The following is a 17,136-nucleotide window of genomic DNA, read 5'->3' on the forward strand; positions in this document are numbered from 1 at the left end:
CATATTGGTAGGATGAGACAACTACCTTACTTTGGAGGTTTACCTGTTCACAGGTCATGGAAATTTTCTCAGGTATCTTTATAATGCTTAAGGTGATTCAGAGTGGTCATGTAAGCACTTTTCACCTCAAAATGCATTTCCTTTGTAAAACTGAGAAGCAGCAATTCTCACCAGAGCTCTGTAGTTCATGGGGAGAGATTGATTTCTCAACCTGCTACACTTATAGGGCTGTTTGTTCACTAGTTTAAAATTGAGGCCCATTGTTGTGTTGGTCCCCAGCTAATGTGAAAGCACATGGATAGACATATCAGATCTCAGTAATTCATTGGCTGTCCTCCCCACTAACCCTTACAAAAATGAGTATAAAAATATAATGTAGACAGAATGATAATTACTGGCAGTAACATCTTTGTGGTTCCCTTTTCCTCCCTGGATGAAGTATGAAATTTCATTGGAACTGCAGAAAATCTCACTTCAGCATAGATATTCTTCAGAGCAATGCCTTATGTGCAGAGTAGTGAAACAGGTAAATGGGAGTGACACAGAAATATTGGTTTCAGTCAGAATTCTTTAAATTTGTTAGAAAATTTGCAGTAGATTTTATTGTCTGTGCAGACATCTTTCATCTAAGGACATAAAATCACAAATAACAGAAGACTGAATCTTATATATTATTTCAAGCTGACATTTACAATGTTTTCTCATTAGGTTCTCTTTGTATCATTTAGTATATTTATATTTATAGTCATAATTTCCTGGACACGATCTCTTGAGTTATACACGGCCTAGAGCACAGAACTTGTGAATTTGTGAAGATTTAACCATTAACATGAAGGTTGTCCACATTATCATAAGTAAAATAAAATATCCAAATCCAAACTCTAAAAGTAATCATGTTTTGAACCCAGGGAAGCATCTGGTGAAATGTTCTTAACAATATTTGCATTTTAACTAAATATGCAAGTGTTTACTAAGCACAAGAGAAGGAAAATAAATTTCTGGCTGTATTCCAGACTGGCAATCAGCTCAAATCGGTGAAGATAAAACAGAAATATCTCAGTCGGAAAGATATGCAAAAAAACAGTGTCTCCTATTATTTTTACATTCTTCTTCATATTTCAGATTATAAAAATAGTACTTTTCAACAGAATTTCTTGATGTCCTTCTTTGCTTTTTTTTTTTGTTTTCTTCTTTGCCTTTTGTTTTCCCTTAAATAAAATGCATGTAAAAGAAATAATAATAATAATAATAAATAAGTATATTTTACTACTATTCAAGCACAGTTACATGCGTTTATGCTTAAACTAGTATTATTTTTCTTTAGATTTTCCTTGTAGATTTTCATTCTTTACTACCATGGTAAGCCTGATCTGGGAAGCTAGGAAGCTTCCCCTGGGAAACTGACATGGCCCTGAGATTGTTCAGGAGGCATCTGGACAGTGCTCCCAGACATAGGGTTTGACTTCTACGTGGTTCTATGCGTTAGTCAGGAGCTGGACTCAGTGATCCTTATGGGTCCCTTCCAACTTAGGATCCATGATTCTTGGTCTTCGTGGTCTCCATATACTGTTCAAGCTAAACCCGATGACACGGGACCCTATTGTCACTGTCCATTGTTAGTGGAGGTGTTCCTCAACTTCTTAATTGATTCCTTTTGTGTTTGTATGTTGAATTTGATGAACTGCTATAAGTTCATTGTGTTTTGTGTACTATGATATTCTTAATTGTACACTGGAGTGGAAGGAACAGTTGTTTGCTTGGTATTTTTGTGACACTGATCATGTAATGATCCTCCAAAGCCTTCAAAAGTGCTATCTTCTTCAAGAATCATAGACATTTTTCTGTACAAAGAAAAATACAAGGGGAGTGAGACAGGATGTCTGATATATAGGATAGTTCTCTTTTCTGGAAATTTATCAGGTTTATATGTACATGCAATTGTGTGATAATTGTATGCAGGAGTAGTGGTGGCTGGTTTAGTCTAAGTCTCCTAGAATATATTATCTGCTTTTGTGCTTAGGAAAAAGGCAAAATTAAAAGCCGTTGTTTTTTCCAGGAACTCGGCTGCATTGGCAAACTGCCTGAATGACAAGCAGGAGACATGCTGTCTTCTAATAACCCATTCCTGATTTCTTTGGTGAGTCTGGAATCCTGTCAGCTTTCCAAAAAGTTTCTCTTTCTTGATGTAAGCATTAGCTGAGCTTGTGGTGATGTGGTTTCCTTACTTTTGCTCTGAGAGAAAGAAGGCAGCTTCCACAAGAGTCTTCCTACCACTGGGAATACTTCATGACCACATTGTTCTGTGTTCATGTAGTAAATTTCCTGTGCTGTTTATACCTCCCTCGTACAGAATTGAGATCATCCTATATAAGCTCCCCTGGGTGGAGAGTAGGATGTCCTGGTAGGACAGTAGGTAGATGTTATTGCAACTAGTGAATACACAGATGAAAACTTTCTTCTTTCAAAAAGATCTTTCTTCTTTTTGATGGAAAATAAATTTTAGTGATTTTGAGACAAGTTTTTTTCTTGGGGTTTCTAAGACACAAAGGACAACTGCAACACTGTAAAGAGATGTCAAGATAATTATCTTTCAAAATAAAACCAGTCACAAGTCCTACACATCAGTGTACAGATAAGGAAAAGCCTTACTGACCTCACACTATTCTCTTTGCATCAATAATCCACAATAGAGCAGGTAACCCAAGATCTCTGTAACCCATGCAGGCCTGTCTGCTGAAAATTCTCTCTATGCTTAAGTTACAGTATGAATAAAAGCATAGGAATTTTAGGGAAAACAAAACAAAACAAAACTTGTATTTATATTAGACCGAGACTAGAATGTGTAATTCCAGAGAATAATTAAAGATTCAAAGTTATATCACCACCCATCAAGAATGGCAGGAATAAAGACATGAAGTCACATCTGTGAATTTTTGTAGCCACACTAAAACTTAGGTGAACCTAGACAGTTAATTCATATTTTAAGATTTCTATATAGAAGTGCTTCCCGAAACAGCATCATTTAGATTTTCCATTTAGTTTCCTCAGAGGGGAGGCTGATGGCATATATCTGCTTCCCAAATTACTCTTTTCCATAAGAAGGCCATGGGCATTCTGAGTGTATAATGGGAATTGTGTAATGGGAGCTTTGTGGGCTGTAAAGAACCTCTAAACAAATTAGACCTTTTTAAAAATCAAACAAGCAAAGAAAACCAAAGAAACAAAAAACATTAGCCTCATTAATTTCATAGCATTCTTGAAATAACTGACAGTAGCAAAGGGACCAACACTGATGAAGTATTGCTCTGATAAAGAGCTTAAAAAGCATGATGCAGAGACCTGGAAACTGAATTTATCACTTTCATCTTTGCAGTAGGAAGTGTGAAGCTGCTGCTCTCTTTGCATTTGTGGCTAATTACTATAGGCCTTAATTGAGGTTATGAAGAATGATGAAAAATGTACCCAAGAGGACAGCCTGAGCTACAGAAAAGAGGGAATGAATAGACAGACAGATAGACAGGAAAATAGATAGATAGCCAAATAGATAGTCCCATGCTATCTATCCCTTCAGAAGCTGTCTGAAAAACAGACTGTCTATTTGAGAGCCAGTCTGTAGGAAAATACAAGATAGGATGACCTAAGTTTCCTACTCCTCTGAAGAGAGCATTTCAGAAGACAAGTTTGTATCATCACTCAGCCCTTGCTGCCCAACTACACAAAAAAGGATCACACTGGATGGTCCACACTGCTACATATCAAGGACACATCCTAAGAGCATGAGCATCTTCCTGGACTGGAAAATTTCATAGAATCATAGTTTGTTGGAACAGAACATTAAAGGTCATATAGTCCAACTCTTCCACAATGATCAGGGACACCTACAACTCTATCAAGTGCTCAGAGCCCCATCCATCCTGTCCTGGAATGTCTCCAGGGATGGAGCCACCGAGCATCTCCCTGGGCAACCTCTGCCATTGGTTCACCACCCTTACTGTAAAATACTTTTGACTTATACCCAGTCTAAAATTCCTGTCTTTTCATGTGAAACCATTTACCCTTAACCTATCACAACAGAATATAATAACAGTCTGTCCTCTGCCATACAATCCCCATTAGATACTGCAAGGCTGCTTTCAGGACTCCCTGGAGCCTTTACCAGTGTTCCATCCCTTGAATCATTGAAGCGTTCCATCACTTGAATCGTTTTTGGCCCTCTGGATGTACTCTGATATGTCTGTGTCTCTACGAGTTATTCCTGCCTGCCTTATGTGGTCTTCTGGAACTGCAGAAGCATAAGAATTCGAGTGTTTTTGAAGATCTTTATGCGGTTCTTGCCTTGTTGCAGTTGTCATGAATAAAAGTAAGGCTGTGAGTATTTGAGAAAGGTTGCACTATTTCACAAAATTCACTTGAGTCTTACCAAAACACCATTTGGCCCATTAGTAGTGATAGATGACAGATGCTGAAGGAATAGCAAACAATCAAGGTGAGAATTTAGCTGTTTTTCTGTCTACCAGTAATCTGTAGGAAATGCCTGAGCCAGAAGCTATTTCTGTAATTCTAGTAGTGCTTAAGATTCCCTTTGCCCTCAGTAGAAATAATGAGGCTTTTCTAAAGTCTAATTATCTCACCATAAGGTAGTTATTTGAAACCAGACAAATGAATAATTTCTTAGAAGGACTTTCTTGTGACTGTAGGGAGCAGAAGATAAAAAATAGCTCACATGCAAGCCAACTGCAGAGGAGAAGAGTAAGGTGAGTGGGCTCAAGTGGACCTTCAGCAAGTTTGCCAATGACACCAAGATGAGTGGTGCAGCTGACACATTAGAAGGCAGGGATCCAAACCAGAGGGATCTCAACAAACTTGAAAGGTGGGCTCTTGTGAACCTAATGAGGTTAAACATAGCAAAGTGCAAGGTTTTACACTTGGGTTGGAGTAATCCCAGAAACATATGCAGACTGGGAGAAGAACTTCAGAGTAGCCCTGAGCAGAAGGACCTGGATGTCCTTGTCAGTGAAAAACTGAACATAAGCCAGCAGTGCTCTTGCATCTTGGTATGGTATTCTGGGTCAATGGTATTTTGGGCTCCACCAGAAGAGGAGTACAGTACCAGATCCAGAGACTGCAGCAGGGAGGTTGGAATTTGATGATCCTTGGGGTCTCTTCCAACCCATGCCATTCTATGAATCTATGATTCTGAGTCTTACAGATGCAGGTGGTCAGTAGGGCAGAAACAAGCTTCCATCTATGATGCTATGATTCTTGAGACTTGTGGTATTTACATCACATTAGAATTTGCAGCGCAATAATAGCCAGTGTTCTCCCCACACATGTGCAAACTCAACGAGTATTTTAAATACATCCTTACCCAGAGCACATTGGAAAAATACTGATAAAAATAGGTGCAAACTATCTAAGAAATATATACCAGATATCTTTTTTCTGTAAAGTAGGTGGAGAAAAAGTAGCAGATTGACAGAGGACCCAGGGAAGAGTACATAACTGCGTGACTCCTTGAACTTTACAGGGGGCATGATGGAGTCGTGTTTCATAATTCATCTAAGAGTTTGTCTGCAGTCAAGACAGAGACGAGATCACACATCTTCAAACTCTTCTGTACCATTAGTACTTCCTCTGATCAGCACTAGTTTCCCTGCGCTGCCTCACTCCCTCTTTCTGTATACTTCATGTGATTTAAAGAGTGAAATTTCCTGCTTCCTTAGCTCTGAGCTGCAGGGGGGCTCACTTCCCAGCCAAAAGATGCGCGGTATGGGAGTATGCCTTGCCAATCTTTTCCTTTTGAATGGGTCTTGGAAACTAATGTGATTTTAGCAGATTTTTCAGCAGGATCTTATAGGATCCGCTGTCTGGTGAGTTTTGTATTTGTGTGATTTGAAATGAAATATTTGGAGTGAGGTTGCTTGCTGTAGAAAAGATGTTGATATACAGGAGGAAAAAAGAGCAATTATTTTAAAGTTTGCTTTCTCTCCTGTGACTAATTCACCCAATTATAAGCTGTTGACTGTCTGCTTGGTTGGGGAAATGGGGCAATGAAAGGTTTCCTGCAGGCACAAAGCAAAACTTGCACTTACTTCAGATATAGAAAAAGGATGGAGGGGGGGGGGAAGGAAAAAAAAAGCAATTATAGACTGTTCTGCCAGTAAAGTCTCACCAGAGAGAAGCTCAAATAGAATGGCATTGCTGTCCTCCAGACATCTCACTTGTGTAATGAGCTTGAAAAGTTTTAAACTACCCCCTTAATGTGTATGTGGTGAATTCCTAGCATTCTTGATCCCCTGCACACATATGAAGTTGCAATACAAGAAAAATATTATAATAAAACAAATATCTGCATTCTTGTCAGGCAGCATAAGTGAGGTTCAAGTCAATGATGTGAGACTTCTGTCTGCCTTCAGCTTCAATTAACAAAGCAGGACTAACTCAATTAGTCCAGAGGCAAATGCCACATTGGGGTGTGTGAATAGGTTGAGAGGCTCGTGTTGAAAGCTTTTTCATATTTTCTTGTCTTTGTTCAAACCTGAAAATATAAAACCATCAGAAAAGGGAAAAATAAATAAAATAAAATGCTTCTATGGCATTTTTTAATTTTAAAAGCTTGGTCTGTTTTCACGTGAATGCAAGACAACTTAAATCAGTGCAGAGCTGAGTAGAGAAAGGACCAAATGTAAAGACTGAGGAACACTGCACTCTTTCACCATGACTTCAGCCTCCACCTTTGTTCTCTACTGCAGCCCCTCACATTGTAAAGACTTACAGGTCACTCTGAAGTTTGTCATTAGCCTATTCACCTCTGTAAAAGTCATGTGTACAGAATTAAACTCCCCTAGTTCATTAAAGCACATCAAGGTGAAGGTAGCTGTAATTATATGTAATTCACTTTTTGTTTCCCTGTTCTTTAATAGTTGATATTATGGATATTGTTTCCACAGTCTGCAGTAATGAGGCCCAAACTCTCATTTTCTTTTCTAAAAAAGAAGTAAAATATATAAATAAAGGGGAGGGATAAGAATGCAGCTGCTAGACAGCTTGTAAAACCAATACTAAAACCATTCCACTTTCCACTGAAGATAGGCGGATTTCTTCTCGGCAGACTGGACCCAAGTTAATTCTGATGATGCATCATAAAAATGGGCAGACTAAGTGCATGATTTTTCCTCTTATTAACCATTCTGAAGTCGTTTAACATCTATTGCATAAGCCTCACTGTATTGAAAAAACAAAACAAAATAAAAAAAAAAACACCATTGAGTTTGTGCAACAAAATAAATAAGGAAAAAAAGATGGTGAAGGTTGGCAGCCCATTATTGTGCCATTATTTCAGGGTCCACCTAGAGCAGCCTTAGTGAAACTGTACAAAGCACAAGTATCTTAATTAGCTGCAAGTGCTTGCACCTGAGCATGCCTACACCCAGTGTAAGCATTAATGCCCTGTCTCTTTTAACTCATCCAGTACAGTTATCACAGGGTACCTGTTTCATGGAAATAGAAGTTGTGGGGGATTCATTATGGTTGGAAAAGGCAACTAAGATTCCCAAGTCCAGCCACCCATCCCTACCATGCCCACTAACCATGTTTCTCAGTGCCTCATCTCTATGGTTCTTGAACACCTCTAGGGATGGTGACTCCCCCACCTCACTGGGACGCTTATGCCAATGCATCATCACTCTTTCAAAGAACTTTTCCCTAATATCCAACCTGGACCTCCCCTGATGCAACTTAAGGCCCATCACCTCTCATCCTATCACTGTTACCTGAGCGAAGAGGCTGACCCCCACCTTGTACAACTTCCATTCAAGGAGTTGTAGAGAGGTATGTTCCTCTGAGAATAGTGACTGGCCAATTTAGACAGCTTGGTTTCTTCCTGGTCCTTCTCAAGGTCTTTTAAGTGTAAACAAGATCGTTAAACATTTAATCTGACATTTATTACCTTTAAATATTCATAAGTGACTGAATATTAAGGAAACACCTACTGCAGAATTCAAACCTGACCAAAACTCTTATTGTCTGTGCATGAAAAATGAGATATGAGCACCAGAAGAGTTGTGGTGTGTGTTATGCAAAGTCCTTTTGTGTCTAAAGAAGTGAACTTCTCTTCTGGAAGAGCTGAAAGCATAGTTGGAGTTCAGTCCTTTCCTAGCGAGGTTGTCTTCTGGTATATAGAAGAGATCTGTCTGACCGAAGTATTCATCTAAAGACTACCAAAACCATGACTTAATTTGTTACACTGGTGCATTTCCAACACACAGAGGCTGCTTGGCTAACACAGAACCTAAAACACCAAATAGCCTGCAATCTAGGCATAGAAAGCTACGTATAAACCAGAGCAGCATTAAGGCCGCTCCAGTTTATGCTGGCAACCAAACTTATTGCTGGAGTAGAAATGTGGCATAAAGCCTACTTCACCTTCAACACTCCCTCAAGCTAGATATGCCAAATACCATGAAGAAATCAGGGTAGAATCAAGTTCTCACTGTTGGAAGTGTCTCTCCAGCTTTATTGTAATGTTTTCCTTTTACTAGTAATTCATTACTGTATTTTCACTCTTTTAGTACTCTTATATCTCCACTGAAGAGGTAGTTTCTCTTTGTCATAAAGTCACTCATATGCCCAATAATATTTTCATCAAATAAACAACAAAAATAGGTAGCTAATGCAAAAAGCTACATTTCCACTGGATTAAAAAATAATAAGATGAGCTGGAGACTGTTCAAATGAGAGGAGAGGTGTTCTATAGAGTAGGGAATGTAGATTCTTGGCAATAGGGAAGAGATTAGATCCATACAAGAATGGACATGTAAACTGAAAATGATTATTCCTGAAAACTGAATGCAGCAACAACAGAAATCCAAAAATATCCCTCTTGAAGAGTCTGGTTGCTATAATCAGATTACAGGATTCTCTGAAAGATTTTAAAACCTTTTCAGAGAAGCACTTCTGCAAACAAAGCCCTATAGAATCCTGGTAAGGAGGACCTTGGAGGCAGCTATTTTGTTTTAGCACATAATTGTATGTAGTTTGTCTAAATATTTTGTTAATTGTTTAAAATCTTAACATATTTCAGTGTGTGTATTTTTTTGTTGGTGGTGTTTTTTTTCCCCCCCAAAAAAGACAGAAAATGTCATATCTGTGTTCTTCTTTTAAATACACTCTTTTGTACATTATAACCTGATTCCCTTCACATAAAACACCTCAAATTACAAAGTGTGTGCATTCTTTGGGAAACATATACACCTCCACATGCAGAGTATATCAGATAAAATTGCTTAAAACGAATCCTTTATTTTTTCCTGAGCAATGACAGATAATTTTATTTTATTATTATAAGGGGGAAAAAAAAACACTCCCAGGAGACATTTTGATAAGAGCCTTAACTTGATTACATTTTATATCCTGTGTCCTGTTTGGCTGATAAGCTCCCAATCTCCATCCTTTCACATTGTTTTTATCTTCCAGTACTGAAACTATCTACTCAATGTCATCATTTCAGTTGCTGGCATGAAGGTGGCAGTGGAGGCAGAGAGAGGAAACATGAGAGTGGCACAGTCAAGAACCAAGGTAGTGATTAAGGGTCAGTCTGCCCACAGAGATAACTGTTCCTCTCTCAGGAATTAAACTTGTAAATCTATGGAATTCTGTTCATCTTTCATTAATCATATAAGCTATAACAGAGTCTTTGATCTAAATGCAGCATAGCCAGAAACCTCCTGCTTCTCTTGGCTCTGATCTATGAAATCTGAGTTGTTGGGAGGAATGTTTCCCCTCCTCCCTTCTTTTAAGCCTGTCTCCTTACCCTTTATTACTCAATTTACAGAGAAATAGGTTGGTTTTGTGCCTGTCATTGCTCTGAAACTTCAGCATTCCATGTTAATTGTGTGACCCTTGGCCAACACTCTCTGCCATTGTCAGCAGAAAGGTGATTGTAGAATCATAGAACCATAGAATGACTTGGAATGGAAGAAACCTTTAAGCCAACCCATCCACTTCTAACCTCCTGTCATAAGCTAATTGCCAGCCACCAGCTCATTCTGACTGTGGTTTTATCCAGCCTGGCCTTGAGCACTTTCAGGGTTGGGGCATCCACTTCTATTGTGGGAAGACTGTACCAGTGTCTCACTATCCTCTGAGTAAAGAATCTTCTCCTAAAATCTGGCCGAAATCTCCTGTTTTCTCATTCAAAAACATTTCCCCTTGTCATATCCCAGTCAGATTGAGGAAAAAGTTGGTTTCCATCTTTCTAATAAGCCATTCATTGGAACAGGTTGCCCAAGGAGGTTGTGGATGCCCCTCCATCCTTGGATGCATTCAAGATCAGGCTGGATGTGGCTCTGGGCAGCCTGGTCTGGTGGGTGGCGACCTTACCCAAAGCAAAGGTGTTGAAACTGGATGATCATTGTGGCCTCTTTCAACCTAGGCAATTCTCTGATTCTCTGATTCTATGATTCTAGGATTCTAGGATTCTATGATTCTAGGATTCTATGTTTGGACACCTTCATCTCATGTCTGCCTGGTATTTCTAAAAGAAAGAAGTCTTGTCCTGAAGTACACAAATCCCAGTATGCTTTGAAGTAGGCAGTGACTAACTTCGTTTGTGTTAAAGGATGCTAAGACATTCAGAACAACCATGTTGTAGGACTACCTTATTCATATCATCAAGCTGCTTCTTTTCCTAATGAGAGAAAAAAAAACCAAAAAAACGGTGATTGGCTATGAGGTCATATTGATCAATCTTGTGTAGGTTTGTACAACATTTAGCATGGCTTCCCTTAAGCACAATTCAAATGCTGGTATTAAATCACAGGATCTTGAACACCTCTGACATAAAGTCATTATGAATCAGATGTGGTTTATTGAGCAGAACAAAAGCAACGGTTTAAATTAGGTAGTTAGTGAAGGAAAGGGAAAGGGAAAGGGAAAGGGAAAGGGAAAGGGAAAGGGAAAGGGAAAGGGAAAGGGAAAGGGAAAAGGAAAGGGAAAGGGAAAAAGAACTTAATCATGTGTAGACCTATGTCATAGAATCCTGGCAATTAGCATCTCTGTAGGGCTCAATTTATTTCTGAGGGACCTTGCATTTCAGTTCAGGAATTGCGTACCAGATTTGAGGTTTATTCTTCTTTCTTGAAAGTGCAGTTCATAGTGCAGATATGAGGAGGATGGTGTCAAGAGGAAGGAGTGATAGTGACAGGCTTTACTTTTGGGCGAGGAAGAACAGAATGTGACACGTCGGTCCCTCCACACATGCTTGTGCCCTGTCTGCCATCTTCCTGGAGCTACTTCCTCAGACCTGATCCAGCAGATCCCTCTCAGTGAGTCTTTCCCTTTTTTTCCAAACTGCATCCCAGGAAACAGGCTACCTCCCCAGTTTAAGAATGGAAGCATCTATAACTTTAGCACAAATGTTTTGAGTAAACTGACACTGTCATCTCTGGGTTAGAGATGTCCCATGAAACATTACATGAATATGGCTAACTGAGAAGAAGAGTGACTGTAATTTGCCCATATACATTTAATTAGCAGAGAATTAAATCCTCTGCTATATTACAAACTGTCCATTTAACTGTGAGCAATTCTTACTGCTGATTTTCTCTCCACTTTCTGCCTTATAGATAGATATTCCACTCCTCTAAAAAGAATTAATCTTGATATTTAATTTTATACATTGAACTATTTACTTTAAAGATTCACCTCTTTGATCATATTCAATAGCTTTAATAAATAGAGGCTCTTGCTAGAACACCAATTCACAGAAAATATATACGTGTAGTCCCTTACATTTTCAAGTAATACAATCAATATTAATTGTTGCACTGTAAAGTAAGATTCATTTTTCAGTATGAATGGGATAGAATATGAGTTTCATTAAATCTTCTCTATTTCAGTGCAATACAACAAAAGCCAAGTTAAACTGCAGCTCTGAGAATTTCTGCAGATGGTACAAATGGAATATATAAGAACTCAGTTAAAAAAAAAAAAAAAAAAGCCATATTTCAAAAGTGTCAAAAAAGAATTCAGTGTATTTAGAATGCCCTTGAAGAATTACAGAGAGAGGGAAAATATAATCTAGTGGTCCATGATAGAGACAGAGTTGAGACCACTTGGCTCTGCCACTGTTTTCACTGAATGACTTCTGGCCAAGCGATTTAGTTTCACCATGACTCAATTTCCCAGTTGTAAAACAAGGAATAGTTGTATGTCTACAGCACCCAGCTGTTGTGAAGATCATTTCTGCAAAATGCTTGGATAAACACAGTTGTGTAAGAGTCCTATGAGGTTGGCAGAGAGCTTTTTGCAGTTTGCCTGAATTGAGGAGAGACAAGATGATATGAAGAGCAGAGGTGTTAAACATCCTTCCTGAGGGCTGATTCCATTCTGCTTCATACGTTTATGACACATTCAGATTTGGAAGGTTACTTGTTGGGTGTTTTTTTTCACATCTCTATCTGAAGAATATTCCTTAGTTTGGAAGAAAAGTTTTCCAAATGTACAGAGCCACTGATTCAGTGTTTATTTTCTCTAGTCAACAGCCTAAAACCATGTCCTTGGAATATGCATATTTCTCACCTCTGTTTTCTCTGGAATACTGCATTAGAATCTAAGTCTTTCTCAAGTAATAATTTCCTGCAAAATTACTGATCACTTTGTGAGATAAAGGCAGAGGCCAAGATGAAAAATCAGGAAATAGTATAACAGAAAAATTGAAGGAAAACAGAGTAAAAAAACAGTTACTTGTGAGGTGAAAGTATTTTCAAAAATTGGAGTAACTGGTAAGAAACATTTGTTATTTATTTGGTTAATGTTTCCTTCATCCTTGTGCAAGCTTTTCATTGGCGACAGGGAATGACTGATTCTCTGCACATGCATGGTTAGCCTTAATGTGTGTCATTCTTATTCACAGAACTTCAGTGTAGAAATATATTCAGCATTCTTTATCAGTTTTAAATGTTGACAAAGGATAACAACTTCCAAGATTCAATGAAATGCACTGAATGCCACTCCTGTTTCCATTTTTTTGATAGAGTAACCTCTTCCTTATTAAAATAATATTTTGAATGTTATGACTGAAAAATAACTTCCACTGTGTACATTTTGTAATTATGACAAAGCCACCAGCCCAGATTTAGCTCAAAAGTACCCACAGACTGTTGAAATGTATCTGAATATATTAATCTAGCCCTTATATTTACAACATCTTGCTAATCTTTTCTCTGTAACTACATATCCAAGAAAACAAAATCAAATAATTCATATTTTGTAACAGAGTATGAGTATTTTTTACAATTTTCACTCTGAATAAAATAATATATATGTATATATACAAAATCCTATTTTATAAAAAATTGAGTTTTTCCAGCTTGCACTTTTTGCCTCCCACCTAGTTTACTGTTGTGTCACTTTTAGCTTCATGAAGCAGTAGAGCTTGGTATTCTGCTCGTGGAAATGACAGCAAGCACTAAATCCAGTGCTCTTTCTCCAGCAGACTCCGTGTTAAACACTGGGCAATTCACTCAACCTCTCCTTCACTATGTTATAGGATGTTGGATAATCAGAGGTGAAGCCTAGAGGATTACACCCAGCAAGAAATCAGGCTCCTAATACCTATCTTACATTGGATTTTAGTGCTGACATCCCTGTGAACAATCCAGGAATCAAATCAAATGTCAAGCTGCCTGTGTTGCGCAAAGGAGGGTGGCACAGGGAAACTTGATGTAGGAAACTGCACTAAATTTGAGATTTCTCTAGCTATATCAGCACTGTGCAACTCCTGCAGTAATAAGAAGACCATTTAACATATAGCTTACTGCCAGAAATACATAAATGAGTCTCATAAAAACAGAATGGGAGCAGGAGATAATAGCTTCTTTCTCCTACCAGGTGTTCTTGGCACTGAATGACAATGAGACCCACCTTGTTCTGACCATCCAAATCTTGCTGTCTTCCTATCTGTTGTCCGGCCATACACAGGCCCATATAGTACATATTCAGCCTCTGGGCAATTCGACATAGACTAAGATCTATGAATTGAACTTTCCACAAGCTGTGAGGGTAATTAGATCCAAATTTCTCACATGCTGAACCAGGCTGAAGCTGGAAATCACCTTTATTCACACATTTGTCCACAGTCAAAGAAATAACTGGGATGTTTCTTCCCTGGAAGCATTCAAGGCCAGGCTGGATGGGGCTGTGAGCAAATTGGTCTAGAGTGAGGTGTCCCTGACTATAGCAGGGGGTTTGGAACTAGATGATCTTAAAGGTCCCTTCCAACCCTATCCATGATTCAATGAATCTGTGTTTGTATGATTCCATGTTAAGGTGATGGAGACAGTTTTGGCACCAACTCAGTCTCATGCTGGCCCAGGCCAGCAGTGACGTGCCTCAAGGAAGCAGGATTTGAGATCTTCCATCAGGCTTTCTTTTTGGCTCATGCAAGCCTCTTTTTGGCTCAGAGTTATGCATTGTGTTATTACAGGCTGAACTCTGCCTGGCATTGTATGAGATTTATTTGCTGTAAGACTTTTAAGATAGATGTTCAGAAAATTCCACTAGAAGCAAACAGACCCAGTTTGATACAAATGGCACAGTTATTTGTTAATTCTTCCTAAGAAAAGACATTATTAGTGGTACTTGGATTTTACTGCTTTTCACATTGATTACTTTTTCACTTCAGTCCCAGCAGTCAATGTGTACTGAATGAAACACAAAACCAGAAAAGTCTTGATGTAAAAAAAGAATACATTCAAAAGGAAAGAATAAAAGTGGAGTTAGGAGCTGATACTTCCATGCATTGGATACACTCCAGAATTATTATTGGAAGGAGAATGGGTCATTTCCATTAAGCCTACTGACAATGGAGATACAGAAGTGCCTGACTAAATATGTTTCTGTGTTGTATGGAGACTGAGCAAACACAAAAACAAAGCAGCAACCCAGGAGGTCATCTTAGGAAAATCCAGTGGTGAAGAAAATGATTACCAGGAATGCAATACTGACATTACATTGATCTTGAAAGTTGGATCAGAAAAGGAGATAGGATATGTGTTTCTCATTTATTGAACGTATTAGAAGGGATTACCATTGTGACCTATAACTGAATATAGTCTTGTCCTCTAACATAAACGTGCAGGCTCATGAAAGTTAAACTGAAAAGATAATAGGCTTTTTATTATTTGAATTAGCAAAGAGTCTTCATGATACTGCATATAAAGTCACAAATGGCAAAGATTTATCCCAATCTTAAAGCTTCTTTCTGGTTAGAATGTACAGCGTTAATCTTTTGTGTTGTAACAGCTGAGTTGTGGATATTCACTGATGTCTCCAGTGCATGATCCTGTAGAATCTGAATTCGATCTTGACTGATTTATTAACCAGTTAAGTTATGAATTAGTTAATATTGAAATTTGAATAGGGACCAATCTCTGTTGAATCACTGGGAACAAACAAGCAAACAAACAAAAATCTTTATTTACTTACCTATGGCAAAACAAAGGCAGCTGACTCTATTTGATTTGCAATGGATTTATGTTGATAACAGAAGATATGTATCTGAAGTTGGTAAAATTAAGAAACCAGAGGGCTAAATTCTTTCTTACATGCAGATCCAGCTGGCAGAGGGTGAAAGCTGGCTGAGATGGAAGTGTAAGGGCAACAAGGGATTTTCTGAGGCAGTGTCTGCAAAATTAATTTGAAGATTACTGTTGCTTATGACAGCAAAATATGTCTTCTCAGAAGCTTTTTTTGGTATATGGTCCTACTTTACTCCATTTACCCTCATTTATTTACATCCCACATATCCCATGTGTGATACCAAACTTTAATGCTGATTTTATGGTAACTGAAAATATTTCCCCCTCCTGCTTGTTTTGAGAGTTTTTTGTTTGTTTGTTTGTTTTTCAACTATTTAGAAAGAATCAAATCTTAATTAAGTCAGGATACAGCCATCTGTAAAATAAATGATTTTAAAATATTGACACATGTCATTACCAACAACTGACCCCAGGCCGGACACCAGCCAGAATGGATCCCATCCAGAGAGAGACACAGTCATGGATGACATGGAGTCTACTCTCACTTTACCACTGTGTCATGCGATTTATATACCAGCATGGTTTCCATGCATGAGCATCCCGTATACCTGCCACACAACCCCACATGCACATGCCCCATCCCACTCCCAAAGTCCTCCCTTGCATAAATCATCTCATCACGGGCATTTGGCAAAACATTTCATCACATACCCATTCTGTTGTTCCACTTCAGCTGCTTTGGTTGTTGTTATCTTAGCAGTTCTCGTGCAATTATTCAGGCCTGTCCCCTGGTTGACCTTGTTTCTCAACAACATGTCACAAATGTAACAAAAGTATTAATGTGTTTGCCTGGAGTTATTCCAGGTATCTATAGACAATACTTGGTACTAGGAACCACATTTTAAAAACAACTAATTATTCTGAGCACCAGGATCAAAACACTTTATAAGTACCACTCTGTTTTATCAAGACCAGAGAGGAATTCTGAAAATAGCTCTGGTTCCGAGTCTGACTCCTGAAATTGATCCATGCAAGTTCATTGGTCTCTTGAAAATGTAACCTCAAGTAATGCTGTAATGCTGTCTTCCTTTTAAAGATCAAGATTTTATCATTTGTTGTGATGCATCCTTTTCAAGACAGGTAGGGTGTATCAAGGATAAAGGTAAACCATTTGATGCTCCTCAAAACATTGCAGGATGTAATTAAGCTGAATTCAGCCACTGGTTCACTGAACCATAGGAAGACATTCAGCCTCCGGGAATTTTTTTCCCTGCTTGTAGCCACATGAAATTTAAGTATCTTATCTAGTCAGAGGAGATAGATAGAGAAAGAAATGTAACTCCACAGGATGGTATCTAAGGTGGTCTGAGTAGCTGTCTGCAAGTAGTTATCTCTCTACATTGGCCAGTTTGAATTAGATTATTTCACTGATAAGTATTTTGAAAAAAATGAAAATAAAAATGGGGATAGTTGTTTTGAGATGCTTCTGGAAAAGTATTAGAAGTTACAGGGGACAAGATTTGCTTCCCCTAACTTAAGATATCTGCTGTTTTGGTGACTATACATAAGCTGGTTGACTGGATTTCCTCCAAAATGC

At 38.4% G+C, this 17,136-nt stretch overlaps 1 protein-coding gene across 12 annotated transcripts in view; it reads left to right on the top strand.

The window, feature by feature from the left end:
- The window catches only part of TENM4 (teneurin transmembrane protein 4), a 1,512,248-nt gene that overhangs the window by 849,296 nt on the left and 645,816 nt on the right, over nt 1-17,136 (top strand). The window contains exon 1 of one of the 12 annotated variants that reach the window (XM_032442262.1): nt 2,123-2,137. The exons of the other annotated variants lie outside the window; for them this stretch is intronic. The gene's annotated coding sequence lies outside the window, so the exon portion shown is untranslated. Of the gene's footprint in view, nt 1-2,122; nt 2,138-17,136 lie in introns of those variants that run through there. 12 annotated transcript variants of the gene reach the window in all.

Source organism: Coturnix japonica, chromosome 1 (assembly GCF_001577835.2).
Source record: "Coturnix japonica isolate 7356 chromosome 1, Coturnix japonica 2.1, whole genome shotgun sequence".
NCBI lineage: Eukaryota > Metazoa > Chordata > Aves > Galliformes > Phasianidae > Coturnix > Coturnix japonica.